The sequence below is a fragment of the Hydractinia symbiolongicarpus genome, chromosome 2 (assembly GCF_029227915.1).
Source record: "Hydractinia symbiolongicarpus strain clone_291-10 chromosome 2, HSymV2.1, whole genome shotgun sequence".
Lineage (NCBI taxonomy): Eukaryota > Metazoa > Cnidaria > Hydrozoa > Anthoathecata > Hydractiniidae > Hydractinia > Hydractinia symbiolongicarpus.
Genome location: NC_079876.1, coordinates 13,612,193 through 13,631,200, shown reverse-complemented (window position 1 = coordinate 13,631,200; position 19,008 = coordinate 13,612,193).

Below are 19,008 nucleotides of genomic sequence, written 5' to 3'. Positions count from 1 at the left end.
ATGTGACTGCTATTAACTCATCATAAACTTATTTTTATCTTCCTCACTGAGTTTACACTGTGGAGCATAAACTGACAGAGAAGTGACAAACCTATTACCTATCAAAAACTTTATCACTATAATACGACTACACACATAACTCTATTACTTTTTCTACCAACTTCTCTGAGAGGGTAAGTTGTTAAGAGTTTTATACACTAATACAATGTTTAATGTGATAATTATATCAGCAAGGGGAGGTATATATAGAGTATCAAAGAGTGGTTGAGAGTGGGCACAGTAATCAGATAAAGTTAAGAGATGAAAGGCAGATTTTTGTAGTTTAAAAATAGATGAGAGTTGAGAGGAAGATTTTGATCAAATAGTATTTATATTGCCGTGATTGTTTGCAAACACCCAAATTTCGAATATAAAGTTGGACCGGCATTCGTAAATTGAGTTAGAACATAACTCTTCATAATCTAAATTTGATTTTAGTTGGAAAATTTTCTGGGTTTTCTAAAGGCATGCATCCCATACGAGAGGGAATACACCTTTACGATAATTCAGGAAAACTAACACTCCATCGCAGCTTATTTAGCAATCGGATGAGGTAAAAATCACACTTTTATAAGAGTTTATTAATGAAAAAACACGTTTTTTCGTGATAACTTTTCTTGCCGCGCTTTGTTTTTAATGAGAAGTACATAATAAGTTGTATCTTATTATTATTACCGTTTCCTTAAAATTTGAAAGATACTGATACGACGGAAGTTAAAAAACTAGAGAAAACACGCTTTCGTCTCTAAAAAACTCTCATAAAAACACAATTTTTACCTCCTTTATTCCGATATTGTAAAACGATGGGGAGCCGTAGGAACGCATGTACAATTGAGTTATCCGCAGTTCGAAAACGTTTCTTTTGCAAGATCGTCCTCACAGGCTTTTCCTTTTTTTGGCATCAAAGCCTGCAGTTTACATCCGAAATAGATAATTTATTTGCACCTTATAATATATGCCACGATTTAGGTTGGAAGGCTGAGCCAGACCCGTCCTTGTCCCTAGGGTTTGTTACCTATGCCAGGGCTGCTAGCGCTTACTCAGACCTTGACCTTTCGGATCACGTTCATCAGTAATGAATTTACCATGCTAAAGCACATTATATTGCTGTTTAAACGCCAGCACGCTTCTGCGAAAACGTTTATTCGCTAGCTTAGGGAAGGGTTCGTAGTGTAGTATAGCCTAGTTAACTAAGCTTTCTTCTTCGAGTTGATAAAATGAGTTTCTCTCAAACAAAAGCTTAGACGCGAACAAATGACTCAGTGGAAACCCCGAGTTTAAATTGAACAATGTGACTTATGGCTTCGGAGGCCATTTTATTTAATATGTGATTTGTTTACCAAGCTTGGCCAAATCTGAGTCTGGTAAAAACTTTTGTAGAATACTAATGTTTGTTAGGGTGAGTGAAACCACTCGTTGGGATACTCGGGATGAAAGGGCTTTCCCCGATAATAATCACGTGAGCAGAGAACAATAGAATTAGCCAATCAAAAAGCGCGGCCAGATTGTGGCCGCGGAAAATTCGTTTGAGACCCAGCGTAATTTCTCCCACCTTAACTTCTCCGATTTCCCGGTGGTAAGAAAAATTACGCTGGGTCTCCTGGCTAAGTGAAGTGTAGATATAAAGACTGGAGGTTGCTAATTTTGACTCACTTTTAATCCTATTATTAATCTGGGTTGCTTATAAATAATTTAAAGCCAATAAGACATTGAAAACATATTTTATACCTAGCTAGCAAACTGTCTAAGTTATCTTTGGTTTTGTTTCTGTAATATCCCTAATTAGGCATGGAAATCTTGGGAAAATCAAAACGCGTGTGTACTGTAAGACGTCATCTTTTCTAAACTAAGAAGGTCGCATGCGTGCTCCCTATTCTACCGAACAACGGCGGAGCCTGTCGGATGTCTATGTGAGCATGTCGGATGTCTATGTCTCTTCGGAATACTACAGTTTCCTATATTGAATATGTTATATGCCGTCCCGTTATGAAAAAGAGACAGTCGATCACAGTCGAGGTGTGATGGCGTAAAAAAAGCCTAAAAAGCCGTAAGTCTAAAGTATCCGAGACATGAGCATTTTTTATATGCCGTGAAAGGGAAATATGTTTGCTCATTCTTACTCAAAATATTAAAGAAGAAGAGATTTCCTAATAATGATCACGTGAGGAAATACAATTCAAATAACCATTAAGGAAAACACAGTCAGCACTCGTTATCTGATTAAGCGATCAACACTTTTTAGGCACCCTCCACGATAAGTGCCCATGCAAAAATTTTCCGTGGAAAAATACACGGGTTCTCCCGGTCTTTTTATACCGGATTCAAGTGGAATATTTCTGAGAATTTTGGTCAGTGTTTAATCCTATTTTTCATCCGAAAATCCAGAAAAAACGAATTTGGGGGCAATTTTTTATGCGGACAATATGTCAATAACTTTTACTTTGTCAGGAACTATGAATAGAATGTAAAAATTCGCACAAATGCCGACATCAGCAAAAATTCATCCCTGCCATTTTGTTTTAGTTACGACGTGTATGCACAGATTAATTCAATCTCGACAACCGACTTTTTTTTATACTGCGAAATCCGCATAAAATTGCCATTACTTAAAATTGATAGAAAATAGCACATTAGATAGGAATTATTATATTTAAAATGTACACTAACGTTACAATAAACCCGTGAAAAAATAGGTTTAAAAATTCTACATGCAAGAATGTCACAATCTATAAATGCAGTTTAAACATTACTTATTCAAATTAAAATATAAGTTCTTACGCATCAATGCGTTGTAGGATCAATGCTAACATGATTTTTAAAGGGAAAAATCTGGTGAGTAGACACAGAGATATTATTATTTAAGAGAAATGGGCAACAATAACACAGTGTTAGCTTGCCAGAAACATCTTAGCATGGTATAATAATCATTAATGTGCCATTGCCTGTGTAAAAAATTAAAGAAATGCTAACAAAAGGTTAAATGAACCTCTTCGTAGCTTTACTTTACACATTCTGTTACCCCCTTTTTGTTATCAAGAACTACAACCTTTCATTTTGAGCTCACCTTTCCCCCCAAAGTCAAGATGGTATTTGCCTAGCTGATTTATTCAGAAGTAGTCCAGGAACCGCAGAGGTAAATAACATTGACTTTTTGAGGGAAAGGGGGACAGTTGAAAGACATTAGGACAAAACATAAGGAAATAAGGCCTAATTGGCCATTTATCACTTTTTTTCCAAGGTTGTCTGAATTTTGAAAATTTAAAAAAATTCATAACTTTAGAATTACTGGTCTTTTGACTTTTGCATGTTCAACTAATAGGTAACAAGTTTTACGTATGTGTTGTTATTATTTGAGAAACAATAATGGCGGATATGAGCTGCAACATTTGTGATTTTTGTGATTAGTCTCAAAAAGTGAAATTTTAGCTATTATGTGTTATATTTTAGCTATAAAAAATGAAATATCAAAAATTGAGAAAATCCCATGCTGTACACATATATGTCTTGCACAAAGACAAAGGGGTTAAGATCCGCGATATACGAAAGAGATATAAACACTACTCTAAATCCTCCGTGTATAGACACGTAAGAGCTGATATTGCACAGAATCTGATGACAGAAGACATGCAAATGCTGGAACGCCAAAATCGTTAACAGTACGAGATAAACGAAATTAGGGAATTACACCGGCTACAGGAGGAAGAAGGCACCTTTGTGTCAAATCATCTAGGTGTCTGAGCTGATGTAACTCATGTCACAAAATGCACAGTTTGTAACCATTAGGAAAAGGCAGGATATAGCTACCAACAGACGAGAAAAAAGGAAAGAATGTCCATCAATGATTTGTTTAAAAAGCGGATGTTTTGTGCGAAAATGTAAAAAGATTATGCAGATGTTTGAAAACAAGGGATTTCATTTCCTTTGGATTGCAAAAGTTTTCAACATAAGAAAAATCTAAAGGACCAAGGCAAAGCCTATCATAGCCAGGAATGGAGAAGGAAAAGTGAGGGATTAAGTCAAGGTTGTACTGCAAGGAGAAGAAATGTGGGAAGTGGTGGCAAGATAGCGCATTTCGTTGTGGCCATTGCGTACGACAAATGTTATTGCTACAAATATAACGGTTAACCGAATGACAAAAAATTAACAAATTAACAAGCACTGAAGGAATATAGATATCTATTATCAAGATATAGCTGTGGTTGGACAATTACTGAAAAGTAAAAAAAAGAGTATGTACCAGGTATGATTTGAATGAAGACGAAATGCTGTTTTACAACCTGCGTATGCAGGTAAGTAGTATATTAAGTTGGATACATATATTAGAGTTATAGTCTTAAGAAATGATAAACCACCCCAATAATATTAAATTATGGTGTTACTGTTGTTACATACGACATGTGAGGACATACAAGGATAAACTGAAGTTTTTGGTGGAACAACCTGTAACATATTACTTTGACAATGAAAGAAATGGTGGTGCTGATGGAAAAGTTGGAAAGTTATATCATGATGATCATCGAGGTGTTCAGCATTGAAACAGCCATTTCGGTAAATTGCATCATTAAGTGCTAATGAAACTGTTTAAGTACCACAAAGGATACATAATGACTAGCCATGTGCGTGTTTTGAATGTGATCTGATGGAAACATGCATTGGTAAGCATGTGCGTCGGCACCATCGTAATTGTAGTTGGAAAGAACAATCAGAAGTTATAAACCTTCATAAGATGGCAAACAAGAGCAAATATAGTCTTAGATTTATGGATGGAAAAGAATCCTATACAGCTCCTTCAAAGCCGCAACTGAAGGTGTTGGTGTTAGCAAATAGTAAAGATAAAGCAGAAGTTGTAGAATAACACATTTGGTCAACGCTGACAGCAGAGATTATTGGATTATTCACACTGATGTTGATATTATTGTTATTTACACTTCTGTTTTACATTTCACACACTATATATATATTGTTGACTGACTGGTACGTTTATTTACATAAAAAACTTTGATCACTGATACCTTGTATTATCATTCCGAATTTCATTAGAGGTAACGTTTTCAATAAAATCTTTCAAGTTTTTTACGAACATATATAGCTGTAGAGTGCATTGATAAAAGAATTTTACTGAAATGGAAGAATGTATTGTGTCCGACATGAGGAGAAGGAAATGAAGAAAGCAAGGTCTAAAAATCCATAAAAATTATGATGGAAATTATGAATTACGTTTTAGCTAATAGACCATAAATAAATTTAATGATGAAATTTAAAAAAAAATTGAGACCTAAGAATGCTGGAAAATCTCTTTACGTGGCTAATGACAAATCACAAAAAGCACCATTGAGTTGTCTGCTTTGTCATACGGCAAGGCAGTTTTATCAATAGAATGTACAATTACAAAGAAAAACTTAAACACTTGATAGAGAATGCGATCTTTAACATGCTACCCACTAAAAATCAGCAGACAAGGAATTTTGCATCGTTTAACTTCTTTTTTCTGATATGCAAAAATTTTTCTGATATGCAAAATGTCACGAAAAATCATCAAAGAAACTGGCAATGTTCCTATCAGTGATTTTTTCAATCTCAAAATTGACTTTTAAACTCAATCTTATAAAATGAAAAATATTTGAAGTAAAAAATCCTACTTGATACAATTTTTAAATAAAAAAGTCTGTAAAAACAGAAAAATAAAACATTCAGATAAAAAAGGTTGAATGATGGATAAAAACAAAATGAAAACATCAAAACAAGGTATATTATAGAAAAATATTGCTTATTACTGTTGTTTTTATTCGAAAGTGGTTGTGAATTGCGTGTGTCTGCTGAGATCTACAATGCAAAGTCATTAGAAAGGCTGTTTTAGACTTTAGTTAACATAAAACAGTAGTACCTTTAAATCCTGAAATAATCTACCAATGGAATATAAAGGTGAGCAATAAAGTTCAAAAACATAATGTACACCATTCTTTGTTATAATGCCTATTTGCAAGTTTTAAATTAGATTTTAGACCTAAGAACTTTGGAAACAAGGTTTTTGCTAAATTAGGATTATTATAACGTAACATATGTCTGTATTTTTGAATGATTAAGGCATTGGCACAGAATATCGGATTGTAAATAAGAAAAATATACCTAACAAAGACATGGAATGGGAATGAAACCTTATTAGAGGGTAAAAAAATTAAATTGTTAGCAATGGTGACTACAATTATTGAAGCACTTGGATTTTTTTAAGCATAAGCGAGTAATGGTGTCATATGCAGCATAACATACAAATAAAAATATAACACTAATCTTCTAAAAACCTGTACTTCTAAACTTGATTTTGCTCAACCCATCCCCATGCAATAATTGAAATACGACCCTCTGAATGATATTTTTCTGGTGGTACCTAAAGACAAAGAGCAAAAAGTTTTAAAACAAATTTTATGAGTTAAGAACATTTACCTGTCCACCTACGTCAAGAAAAAACTAGAGGAGAATTAGTATGTCATAATTTGATACTGAGGTACAGAAACATCTTCCATACATGCAGAATCCCATGCCTCGAAATCACATTTACATCTTTAGAAAATACATGTATTGTACCATTTGGTTGTGGCATTGAAATTACTGTTTTTGTAGTTGCATTCTCAAATGCTGCTTCTCTCTCAGATCCAAATGAGACAGCAACTGTAAAATTTTGTGTTTTAGCTTTATCAGGTTTAATAGCTGCAGCATCATGATGAAAAGGCTTACACTCTTTCGAATCACGATAGCAATTTAAACGTGTCGCTATAAAAAACAAATGAATTCATTAAAGGTTGCAAAAGTTGTCTAAAAATTATTTTTCTGAACCATCCTTATACACGGTTCAGTTTCAGCCTACAATTGTTTAAATAAATCTTCTTATCTTGTTAAAATGCTCTTGTAGATGATTTCTGCCATTTACAATTCCAGCGGCAAGTTCTTTCGGCTCAGGCATCTCTTGTGGCAGGAAAAAATATTGGGCTCTTGGTGAAGCAAGATTATTTTAGTCCATTTCTTTACACAAAGGGATGTGTTAGACTTTAAATCAATCATCAATCTACACTTAGTAATAGTTTAAATGTCAAACAATGTTTCTATGAGAAGAAATTGACAGGAAAAGACCTTTTTTCGCCAAATCTTACCTTTTTTCTTGCCATGCAAATGCCAGAGCCAAAGAGCTTTTCACCAATAATTAAACAAATAACATCACGCTGAAATTCATCTTTTGAGAATTGAAGGAAAGAAAATTGTTATGAATAAAGAAGGCTTTGACCATGAAGACTAAAATAAGTGAAATAACTTTTTTGTGAAATTTTTTGAAAAAAGTTTACAAATCCTTCACATGTGTCTTAAGTACTGTTACCAAGCAATCAATTTTTCATATTTGTTTTTCACACTTCAAGATTATATAGATTATATTATATATTTAAACAATGGTTAGCTGAAACTGCGAACTTGTGTATTTAGCTAGTCTTTACCTTTAATATCCATGTCAAAATAATCGCTGATCTTATTTAGGACGATGTTAAATGTGGGACAAGACTCCTTGCACTTTTTCTTATCATCTGCAATTACATGGCTGTCCCCATGCCACAACTGGCATAAGTCTGTTTCCTCAATACCGTATTGTCGTATTTCCCCCAATAACTTGTTATAAATTGTCAAATCATTTGGCTCACAAAACAAATCATGCACAACTAATACATCTCGCGATGTTATTTCTCTACTGTATTTTTTTCAACCAGCATGGGCAGCTAAAATTCTCATCTCTGCTGGCTTGTGAGAAGGTTTGAATGTCTCAGTATTCTTTTTTCTTGGTGTCATACCACGTTCCTCTTGCACATGCTTTCTATATGATGGTTGGTAATATGGTTTTTGTTCATTACTATAAGATACAAAATTAAAATTTTCTGGATTATTTTGTCCCCAAGAGTTTCTGTCATCATAGTTTTTTAATGAAGAACTGCTATGTTGTTCGCCATATTTACTACCTCTGTGAGATCCCCGTCCACGACCACGACTACCATCATTACTTCTTCCAAACAAATGGCTGTTTACGCCTCTTCTGCTGGGACTTTTTTTCTTGTGGTGATTCACAGGGGCTTCACATCGAAGTCCTTCCTCGCCTGTGTTCCTATCTTCTAAAGAAACTTGGTTAAAGCTATCAACTATATCTTCATCAGGATTTTGTTTACTTTTCGGTTAATAACGTTCCATTGAATTTCTTCTTTTGTTGTGTTTATGGTCCATTTTGGTTACAATGCACGTGGCGCCTTCAGCAACTAAATAAACAAGTACCATTATGGGAATTCGCGCATGCATTAAATTTTACGTTTTTTAACTCTTTGGTTTCAAAGGGTGTCACGTACTCAGGCTAAAGGGTCACGTTATCATGGCATGATAATGTGACCCTTAGGCCCCATGATGGGTCAATAAGGGTCACTTTATCATGAGATCCCAGCTAGCTCCAAAATACGCCCGAAAAATAAATACAAAACTATCGCTCTTATATTGTAGAATTTAGAAGTATGTGATTGCACATCCTTAGGTGCAGCTAGAGTAGGCATGGAAATGGCAGAAACAAGAAGAAGACTGTAGTAGTTTTTTCACCAATCCCCTAAACCTTCCATGAAAGACTAGCCAGGAAAGATGTCGTGCAATCAAACTGTTTTTTACTTAAATGAGAAAAGGAATTTTACTTTCTCAATGAATAAAAATATTTAGTAACAAAGTGAAGTGACGTATCTTCTACGATCAAAGTTGTCGGGTTGTGGTTGTTTATGCATATTGACCGGACTCGTAATGACGAGTCCGGCGTGGTACAGCGGTTTCTCTGTCTGAGTGCACCGGTCAGGTTCAATCGCAGTATTATATTTTCCCCTTGATTTTATTTTATAAAATCAGAACTGTAATCCCGGCGCCTATGCGTAATTCTTTAATTTATACCCATTTCTTGTTACCAGAGCCTTTTGGGATAAAACCTCGAAGTTTATCTTATAGAGCTCTGGGAACGAAAGTGATTTTTACCTGGAATGAGTTTTGATTTCCCGACATTTTTGAGTAATTGTGTACGCGCGAATAAGCACATAAGCAGATGAACAACCTAAATTTGAAATTGCTCGATTTAAATAATACCTGTTAAATGAACAGAAAACTTGAGCCATCTTAAGCAACATTGTCCCCAGGCGCTCTTGCCTTCTTGACATCAAAGTTGGCCCGAGGTTTAGCCGTCAAGTAAGCGCTAACTTCTTTAACGAAAGAAACCTTGAGGACGAGAATGCCATGTTAAGTAGAAGAATGACGAAAACCATATGTGCCAGTCCTACTTGATTGCGTACAAACATGTGGTTAAGTGTTTAGACAGTGTGACCATGACATGTTCAATGCAGCAATTCCAGCACATTACAAATTATACTTTTCAATTTTCAACAGTTTTAAGGAAGGCAAACTTAAGACATTTATTGTCAAAAATAAATTCCGGAACATTTGGAGAATCAGCTTTAACAAGCGCCTTTTTTCAATAGCAAAAGCTAAGTCCGAACAATTCAAAAAATTCCAGAAGAATTGAAACTATTTAGTGATAACTTACAAATCATACGGTGTGCGAATAAAGTCGATCAGATATTTAGTGTTCCCCTTATATGCTATATTCGACTAAACCTGTCAAACCCCGCACATGCGCTCTATTTTCGTCTCCAGTGCTCTTTCATAAACCAAAGATTTCTGTACAAAAAGAATGCAAGTGCTCCTGTGGTGCTTGTAGACAAAAAATACTTTTATCTATATCAAAATAAAATACCCGTATCCGTTTGTCTGTCACCCAAAATGGTAGCACGAGTAGTGAGACGCGACGGGCGAATCTGTGCATTTTCCCCCGGACACCACTAGTTTTCTGAAAAATCGATCGGTATAAAATGTTAAAACGTTAGTAGACACGTAAATTTATATAAAGAACATAATAAAAAGCAAATAATAAACGTAAATATATAAAATTATCCTCAAATGAAATATGTACAATAGATTGTGACAACGTGCTTGCGTATTGTTTATTTTAAAGGGGAAAAAAGTTTTGGCGGTTATTGACGCTTCTACAAAATGTGTTAGAAATTTTGATATAAAGTCGTAAATGCGTTTTCTCTTTTATTTCTAAGTTTTTTTTTAAGTATTCCTTGCCCTGTGAAACAATGTTTAATGTCTCGCGCCTGGCGCCTAGAAATCCTACCATTTTGAATAACTTGAAAATCATTTCCAAATCTCTGATACTCCCACATCGAGTTCCTACTGAATTCGGAATACATGTTAGAATTCCACAACTTCGTTCCCAGAACGTATTGCCTCTATAGATAAAGTTGGTAGTGGCCACTCAGTAATAACGGCTACAAGACCCTGGGTAGCAGGTTATGTTTAAAAAAAAAGTGTGCTTCGTATTGCAATAGATAAATTCATGCTTTTTATTGTGTTTTATAATTTCAAATCTTGTCGAACCAAATTGATGTGCGAATAATATACAACAGAACCATAGATATACAGTATCTATCGTACATTTATAAAAGAACGAAGGATATCCGAAAAAAAAATTCTTTTTTCTTGTGTTCGTACTTATTCTCGTTACCAGTGCCTTTTTGATAAAATCATTGGCCATAGTTAGTCATCATAAACAAACTTTGTCCCCAGGTTACTTTTTCTCTGTCTGAAAACCTCGGACTGCGAGAAGAAAATATTTTTTCTCACTGACCGAGATTATCACAAAGAGAAAAAGAGTCCTGGGAACTATGTTACCATGTTCCACGACAGATTAATTTTCCGTGTTTCAGCAACTATAGCTAGCTGTTTTCAATAAACGGCTTGTCTGGAATACTTAAATAGGGAATGTGTCATGACAAGTCTGTTTTTTGTGATAACAAAAACACTCCAACACTAATCGCCATAGTGCAGCATATTTATAGACACCAGTCTCAGTCAAAAAGCGCATGTCTCAATAAGCAAATCTTGCAGAAATAGACAAACGTTTGAAAGAATAACAGTGAATCCTGACTTTAAAAGTGACTATAGCCATACATAATTTGAAACACCTAGATAAACTCGAAAGTAGCTCTGGACCTAGGTGGTCACGTGATGGATTCTGATTGATCTATTATGAGAATTCTATGTTTTTCCGCAAAAGATTATATTTAGCATTTGAATATAAACAAACATGGCGGAGGATACACGAACGGTCAAAGCATGCTTAAGCAATAAATTCTGGCAGCATTTTTGTAGCATGGGTTTCGAAATCTTTACAGTCATATGTGTGACTGTTTTACAACCTTGTTCCTTGTTCCAAGGGCATGTTGGTTTGATTCAGTAATAAAGTCTCAGGAGCCAGGAGACCCTGCTGGAAACCAGGATGTCCAGTGCTTCAGATAAATCCGTTGTAAGATTTCTACCATCTCACGCGACTCCATAAAGTATGCGTAGAAAATACATCGTTATTGCACCTTTACGTGTTGATGTGTTTAGATTGTGGTGTTAAAAAGTTATAAGACGCAGAAAAATAACATTTCCCGCGAAATTGCAAAAACGCGCATTTAGCCCGTCAACTGAGACAGCTCTAATCGTATACCTCTCAAGCTTTCCAAAGGTGGTTTAGTTGACATGTAATACGAAGAATAACTAGAGGCCCTTAGACCTTGAGGTCAGCGCGACTGAGAATTTTAAATGTGTGAGTGAGAATTTATCCACGAAAGTAAGAAAGAATATTTTCTTCCGCTTCAAGATAGTAAAATTTACCCACTTTCCTCTGAATAACGATATTAGTTCAAATATCGTCTTACTTCTTATGCTTGATTTCCACTGCGAGATAGCGTGAGATAATTGGCATATTACTGGGCACGGAGAAAGGAAGTACTATTTCTCGAAAATTCAAATAAATAGGAATCTGACTTTCAATTTGAATATTCCCGTTTTCAGTTGCAATTGAATTGGGCAGTTCGTCTAAAGCAAGATATTGACTGGTGTAACCTAAGCTGACGTAAATATCATTCCCTAGTGTCAAAATACGATCAAGATCCCATTCAGTCCAGTAACGCACAGACGCAATAGAAGGGTAACAGATGGCCCACAAAGCATTGCAGACGCATTGCCTACCTGTTGATTCTCCAAATCTAGAATGACCTTGATGAAATGAGCCCATTACTATTTTATCTGGGTTGACAGACCCAGGGTTGGACTAAACGTCACTAGCCATTAGAAAAGCCAAAGTAATATTTATACAAAAATTGAACAGAATGGAGCTGGCCTTAATAAGAGCAAGAAAAGTTCTTCAGAAATAGTAGTTTTGAACTGAGCTGAGTGGTTGAACAGAAAGTTCCAATAACAATGCAATATGCCTAGATCGTTAAAATACAACAAAGTAGAACAGTAAAATTATATATCTAGCTATATATATATATATTGGTTATTATTGGTTACTTTTTTAATAGCGTGAATAAAATTTTTTTTTAAGAGAAAATTTAACTCTGGAGATGTTTATCTTAGAACTTTAGTAATTTTTTTATTTGTAAAGGCTTAAATGCTTTATCTTTAAGCAACATTATAAGTTTGACTTTTTCCTCAAAAAATTATTTTTTAAGTTTGCGTTGATCACTATTTGATATGTGAATGTAAACTCAAATTGAACAACTTCATTTTTTCAGAGTTTTGTTGCATTACAAAAACAAGGAGAACAGTAAGATTTAATTGTATTTCATAAGCAGAATGGACAAGACTTTTCAAAATCAAAAGTTTCCAAGACTAAGTATTAAATAACAGATTATACCGTAAAATTACATAAACTTCAGCACACTCAACTCTTTCCCATAAAACAAAACGAGTTAAATATTGTATGTTGCATAAATGTTAAACGTAATTATTAATAATTATACAATAAAAATACCAAATATGCTACTTTGACTTTAACTTATGCTTTCCGAACAAGGGGAGGTGCATTATAATTCAGGCATAAACTCGTCAAGTTAACTAATTCACTTCCTGTATTAGTTTATAGTAGTATTTCTTTTAAATTGTGGTTACTTTAGACAAAACAGGCCACATTTTTAAACAGATTTATAGTGATAATATAGTCACAGAATATATACAAAGAGGTAATGATTTTACAAATTTTTGTTGTTTTTTAAATCTACGCCTCTTTGTTTGAATGTTTTAAACTGGGCTTGAGAAATGCTTACTTTCATTGGATTTAGTACTTCTTTATACTAAATCCTCTGCCCAAGCATTTTTTATCAGTATGTAAATGCATATTTGTTTTTTTTTTTTTTTTCGTCGGGCGCCTTTTCCCCTCTAATTAGTCGCAACTTCGTGGTAATCAAGCACATGTCAGAGTTTGAAAAGTTGCCACAACATCTTGCACATTTACGCATGTAATTATTTGTTGGTTTTATTATAAACCATCCATCGTCAACTTCTGTATCATTCTTCTAGAGATAAGATAAAGTTAGACAGCAATCTTATATATGCACAAATTTGATCCAGAAGAAATTGTTAATGAACCTGAGCGATCGTGAGAAATATTTGCTAATTATATTTTCCACTTATCTTCCATAGAAACATACCTTGGCTGGCTGCGACTTCTTCATTCTAAATATAATTCAAAAAATATATTTTGTTGTATTAATCTGTGTTCAATAGCTAATAGTTTCCCTATCTGTAACGGGGAAAATCTCTTAAAATCAAAAGTAAAATCAAAGTTTTTAAGGTTGATACGATGCAAGTCTTTATAAGAACAACTGAACTAAACGAGCCAATAGATTTGTTTCCCGGCTTGACGCAAAGTCTTTAATAAGTGCTTACAGCAAAAGTTTTAATGATTACGATTTGTTACATGAACTGTGTGAATATTATAAGGCTGAGTTCTTTCGTTAGGAGTATGTAATAATGACCTTCTATGTGTTGCAACGAGAACGAAAGATATACCTTGCTTTATATAGCTCTTAATTTTAGCATCCAAACTTGTCTTATTTGTAGCTGAATGTCAGCTAGTGATTTTTCCTTATATAATATGATAGTGGGGGCCACTATGTCCCTCATCTGCTCAGACTTGCTGGAAGCAATTTTATGATTGAAATGAGTTAATTTATAATGATAACATAACTACTATACAGTGATTTCCTAAAGTGTTGTAGTTGCTATAGAGAATGAACTACTGATTTAATAGTACCGTTATCAATATCATCAAGTCGTATCTCTTCGGTGGGTATGATGGTTGGTTCAGGAGCTAACATTGAAAAGATTACAATGATAACATAACTATTAACATTTTATAGTTGCTTATAGTCCTGTCCCAATAACTGAGTACTGTTATTATATGTAAGAGTCTGGTTTTGACAAGAAATGTGTTATTCGTAATATGAAGTGACCTTACAAAAGACAACCACAAGTTCCCCTTTTCTCTTTCTGCTTTTCTCTCTCCTTTTCTTCCTCCTTCCGTTAATTTTATTTAAATATGCGTTGCGTTACAAGCCTACCTTCAACAATTTTTTTCAAATGCTTAGTTTCAAATGGCTGTGTTTGTCATTTTTTTTAGTTTGATGTTTCCATGTGGTGTGACTGCCTCAACAATAAACTGACCTTTAAATCTGGTTTTGAGGCCTTTTCTTTTTGTTTGATCTGCCAAAATATCCATTGCATCTTCTTTAAAATCCCTTTTGACAGCCGTTGCTCTAATACGCTTACCATAAGCGTTTACTTTGCTTTTCTTGAGCGACTTCTATGTTCTAAATATGGAATAATTAGTTATTTATTAAAAATTTAGCAAAAAAACGAACTCTTTGCATGAACCAGTGGATGTTAACTAATTTAAAGAAATAAAATAAACGGAAGTCGAGTTAAGTTAAAGTTACAGGATAAACCTTGGCGATGGGAGAAGCTTTCGAATGTCTACCTTGCAAGCGCCTTTTTATTAACGCATTGTGTGTTTGATAATAAAAAAGTTTTATTTCTACTTAACGGACACACCTTCTTTTTGCAGATAATTTATGTGCTTATCTCATGGCAAGTCTCATAAATGGGCTTAAGACGGGTGTGTCTACACACATTGTAGGATAAAAAACATATGAAAATGTGTGAAGGCCATAATAGTTTTTCCTTTATTCCCTTTATTATTAAAAAATACATGAGCTTATACACGGGTGGGTTAACATGGAGGTGGGCTTATCAGTGAAAAAATACGGATTTGGGTTTGAGAATTAAAGAATCGTTCGATTAAGGCGGGGCAAACCAGTCCAACATTTCATCCAACATTCTTTTCCCATGTTGGATGAAATGTTGGATAAAACAATGCATGTTGGATGAAGCAAAGTTTTAGGTTTGTGGGACTGCTTTTAAAAACATTTGAACGATAAATAGTTTATTCATTTATGAAAAACAAAATGGCGGACGGAAGGATGTCTTCAGTGCTGCTTATGTTGCTGAACAAACTCGTCGATTCACACGATGAAAAACCAACCCGCGGAAAAACAAGAGAGTGGATAAAGAGAAGAGAACAAAATAGATATTTTAGTAATATCATTAAAGAATTGAAGATCGAGGACAGATTCGGATTTACGGAAATGTTTAGGATGGATGTGGGGGTTTCGATTTCCTAATTAATGAAATATCCCATCTATCATCAACGTTTGAATTTCGCGGGATTTTTATATGTTGGATTAAAAGTACCATCAAACCAATCCAACATGAAAATTCACGCAACTCAGATAGAGAATTCCTTTGATCTTGCCGAGAATGTTGGATGAAATGTTGGACTGGTTTGCCTCCGCCTTTAGCAAAATGATTAAATTATTGGCAGTTCGAATAAGCAGCAAGATCTGCCTTTGTTTTTACCTAGTTTTTACAAATTACAAAAGTTCGATGTTTTTAGCGTTCAAAGAAACAAATGTATGCTAAATTCTACTTAAGCACTATGATAACGTTAAAATTAACGTGACCTACAAAATTAACATGACCTACAAAAGTAAAGTAAAAAAAACGTAGAGATAGGAAAAGGCGGATCCTAGTGCAATCATGTCAAATAAGCGGGCATCCACATCAAATCAAGGTAAAAAAGGCCCATACCACCCCTTAGCGATTAATATTCTGCGCACACTCCACGTCAAATTATAGATCATCCACGTCAAATCAACGATAGAGGAGTCCATAAAATCCATGTGCACTTTACCACTTTACGTTAAATAAGCGGGCATGCTCTATAATATCCGCCCAAAACCCCCTCCCCAGCCGTGTCCCCCCTGGCCCCTCCCCGTCCCATGGGTCCCTCCCCACCCTCATCTGTCGTGCCCTATAATTTATAGTGATATGTGTGTCTATCTTTACCAGAAACAAGTAAAGATGATTGCAATGTTGCAAGGTTTAGCGCCACATAATGTCAAAACTGAAGAATCGATTTTGATGATTATTTTGAGATTGTTTGAGACCATTTGATCTGACAAAGGCATCACCCTTCCAACCATAATCCTTCAATTCATCACAAAGTCTTGCGGGCAACCATGTCTTATATTTATTTCCCATTCTATCTTGAACCTTCGCATACATAGATTTTTCAGAAAGAGCACCAGGTCTTGATATTTCCATCTCTTTCACATATTTAACAAGGTAAATATCGTTTTTAGGCAGCTCTCTCCACTTTATGATTGGAGTAACTTGTTCTATGTTTTGTTCAAATTCTTAAACTGTTGGAAAAGCCATTGTGTTTATATTCACGATTACATCTCTTTATACCACTTTATAGATTCTATCGGAAAGCAGTTTTTGTTATCTTGTAAAACCATCTGTCAATCAAACGCTTATAACAATAGGATTTTACATACCAGAAAGTTGTTTACATAAGAAAAAAGTCAAAACGAAAGTAGCCGTTGCTAAGGATATTTGGTATGTAAGGAATGCATTGTTTCTCTATTGTTATTCTGGTTTGATTGACATTTAATTGACGTCAATCTTTATCTAAACAATTACCATATGAAATAACCCGTCGTCATAACAATCACAAGAGCGATCTTCTCATCTTCGTGTGTAGGAGGAGTATCTTTGTGGTAAGGTGCAGTAATGTGTTTATCTGTAGTATCCACGTGGTGTACGGTAATATGTTTATCAGGATGGATATCAGGATGATCGGGTGTTACCGGCTTCTTTTTATGCGATTCAGCTGTTTTTTCAATAACATTGACCTTTCGATTAATACCAATGGTCAGATCTTCACCAGATATCAAAATCTTGTTGTTGTAACCCACCACCCCTGTCTTAATTCTGAGATTCATGTCACTAGGTAACATATAAATACCTTGTCCAACCGAATAATCAACCTTACTTGAAGCGTAGTTTAACGTATCTTGATAACGCTTAATATCCTCCTGAATATCAACCCTACGGTTAACAATGTCTTTAAGGTTATTCATAAAAACTCTTTGGGCGGTCAGAGCACTTGAATCATTACCAAGGATGGAGGAGCGTGCCGAGGCTTGAGAACTAAGAACAAGATAGGCATAGGCCCTAACACTGCTAGAGATCTTCACAAGGCCCGTTTTTGTAAATCCATCGGATTTTTCCACAATCCACCGCGTCATGGAGTCGTTAGTGAAATAACTCAACCCGGGAGTTGGATAGTCTTTACGTCTTTTTTGATATGAACTGAAAAAGTACTGACCTCTGTATTTTATGGGGTTGGAATCCACATCATACTCGCCACAGATTTTTAGAAATTCCTCATTTGAATAGGGATTATCATATTGATTAAAACTATTCTCAAAGGGCAGAGGTGTTTGCAGGCGCTTAATGATTCGTCTAATGTGATAATACACATGAAAACGATATATCGACCTGACCATAGATCTACCATCATTAAGGTGTTCGAAACTTACCCCACAGGCACTTGAAGCACACCAAGTGGCGAAATTTAGCTGGGTTTGCCATAATCTAAAAGGTTGCTCATTCCAAATTCTCATACGTTGCGCGTTCTGACTAAGTTCATAATTGGTAAAAATATTAGGAAAGGAAGCGGGGAAAGAGCCACTTTCAGACACAATAATGGCCTGTTTGTACAGATCCCTAGCGCTCAATATTTGAAGATCCCGCCCTCCATTTGTTTTCAATGTCGCATTCGGGTTATATCTGAAAATGTCATCCATTCTTTGATTTAAATATATTCACAATCTCTAATATAATAATGTATATCACAATAAAGGACGTAAATAGCGAGAAGAAAATCTATTTGTATCAACCGATAGACAACTCACATGGTACAAAGGAGGTTGCGATCGTGGAGACGTTTTCGGATAATGTCACATATGTAGCTACAGCTCCAATAGATATACCCTTGGCTGATGGAGTTACCACGGTTAGGTTACCACAGGGTCGGCAATACACATGGAGGGAGTTAAATTCAATCGTGAGAGGTGATGTAAAATCAACACCACTAGCTAGAAACTCTAAGTTGGGTAAAATATTCAATATGGAGGGTGTAACGGAACTACATTTTAATCTTAATGAATTGGATAACTCGTTAAATCTTAAAGATGGTGAATATAGCAACAACCTGATGACATATCATATATCCGAGTATGGTGGTGATTTTACATATATTGAACCGAAAAATCCGCAATATAAGAAACTAAAGAAAGGTTTACTTCAATCACTTACCATTAGAGTCACAGGACAGGATGGTAAGGTGCTATGGGGTGGTATGAAGACAACAGTTACCCTACACATAAGAGATACGGCGGACAGATGATACCGAATTAAAGTAAAATAAAATAAAAAGTAATATGGAATAGCATGGAATACGGGAAAAAGTTAAACCCAGAGCGTTCACTTAGAACCGCACATGGCGTAAAAGGAACGCATCAAAAAGTAATTGTCACTCACAACCCAAGTGAGATTGATCAGAACCAGTTACTCCTGATTAGGTTCCCTAATTTAGGTAACGATGATGTCATTGTTCCT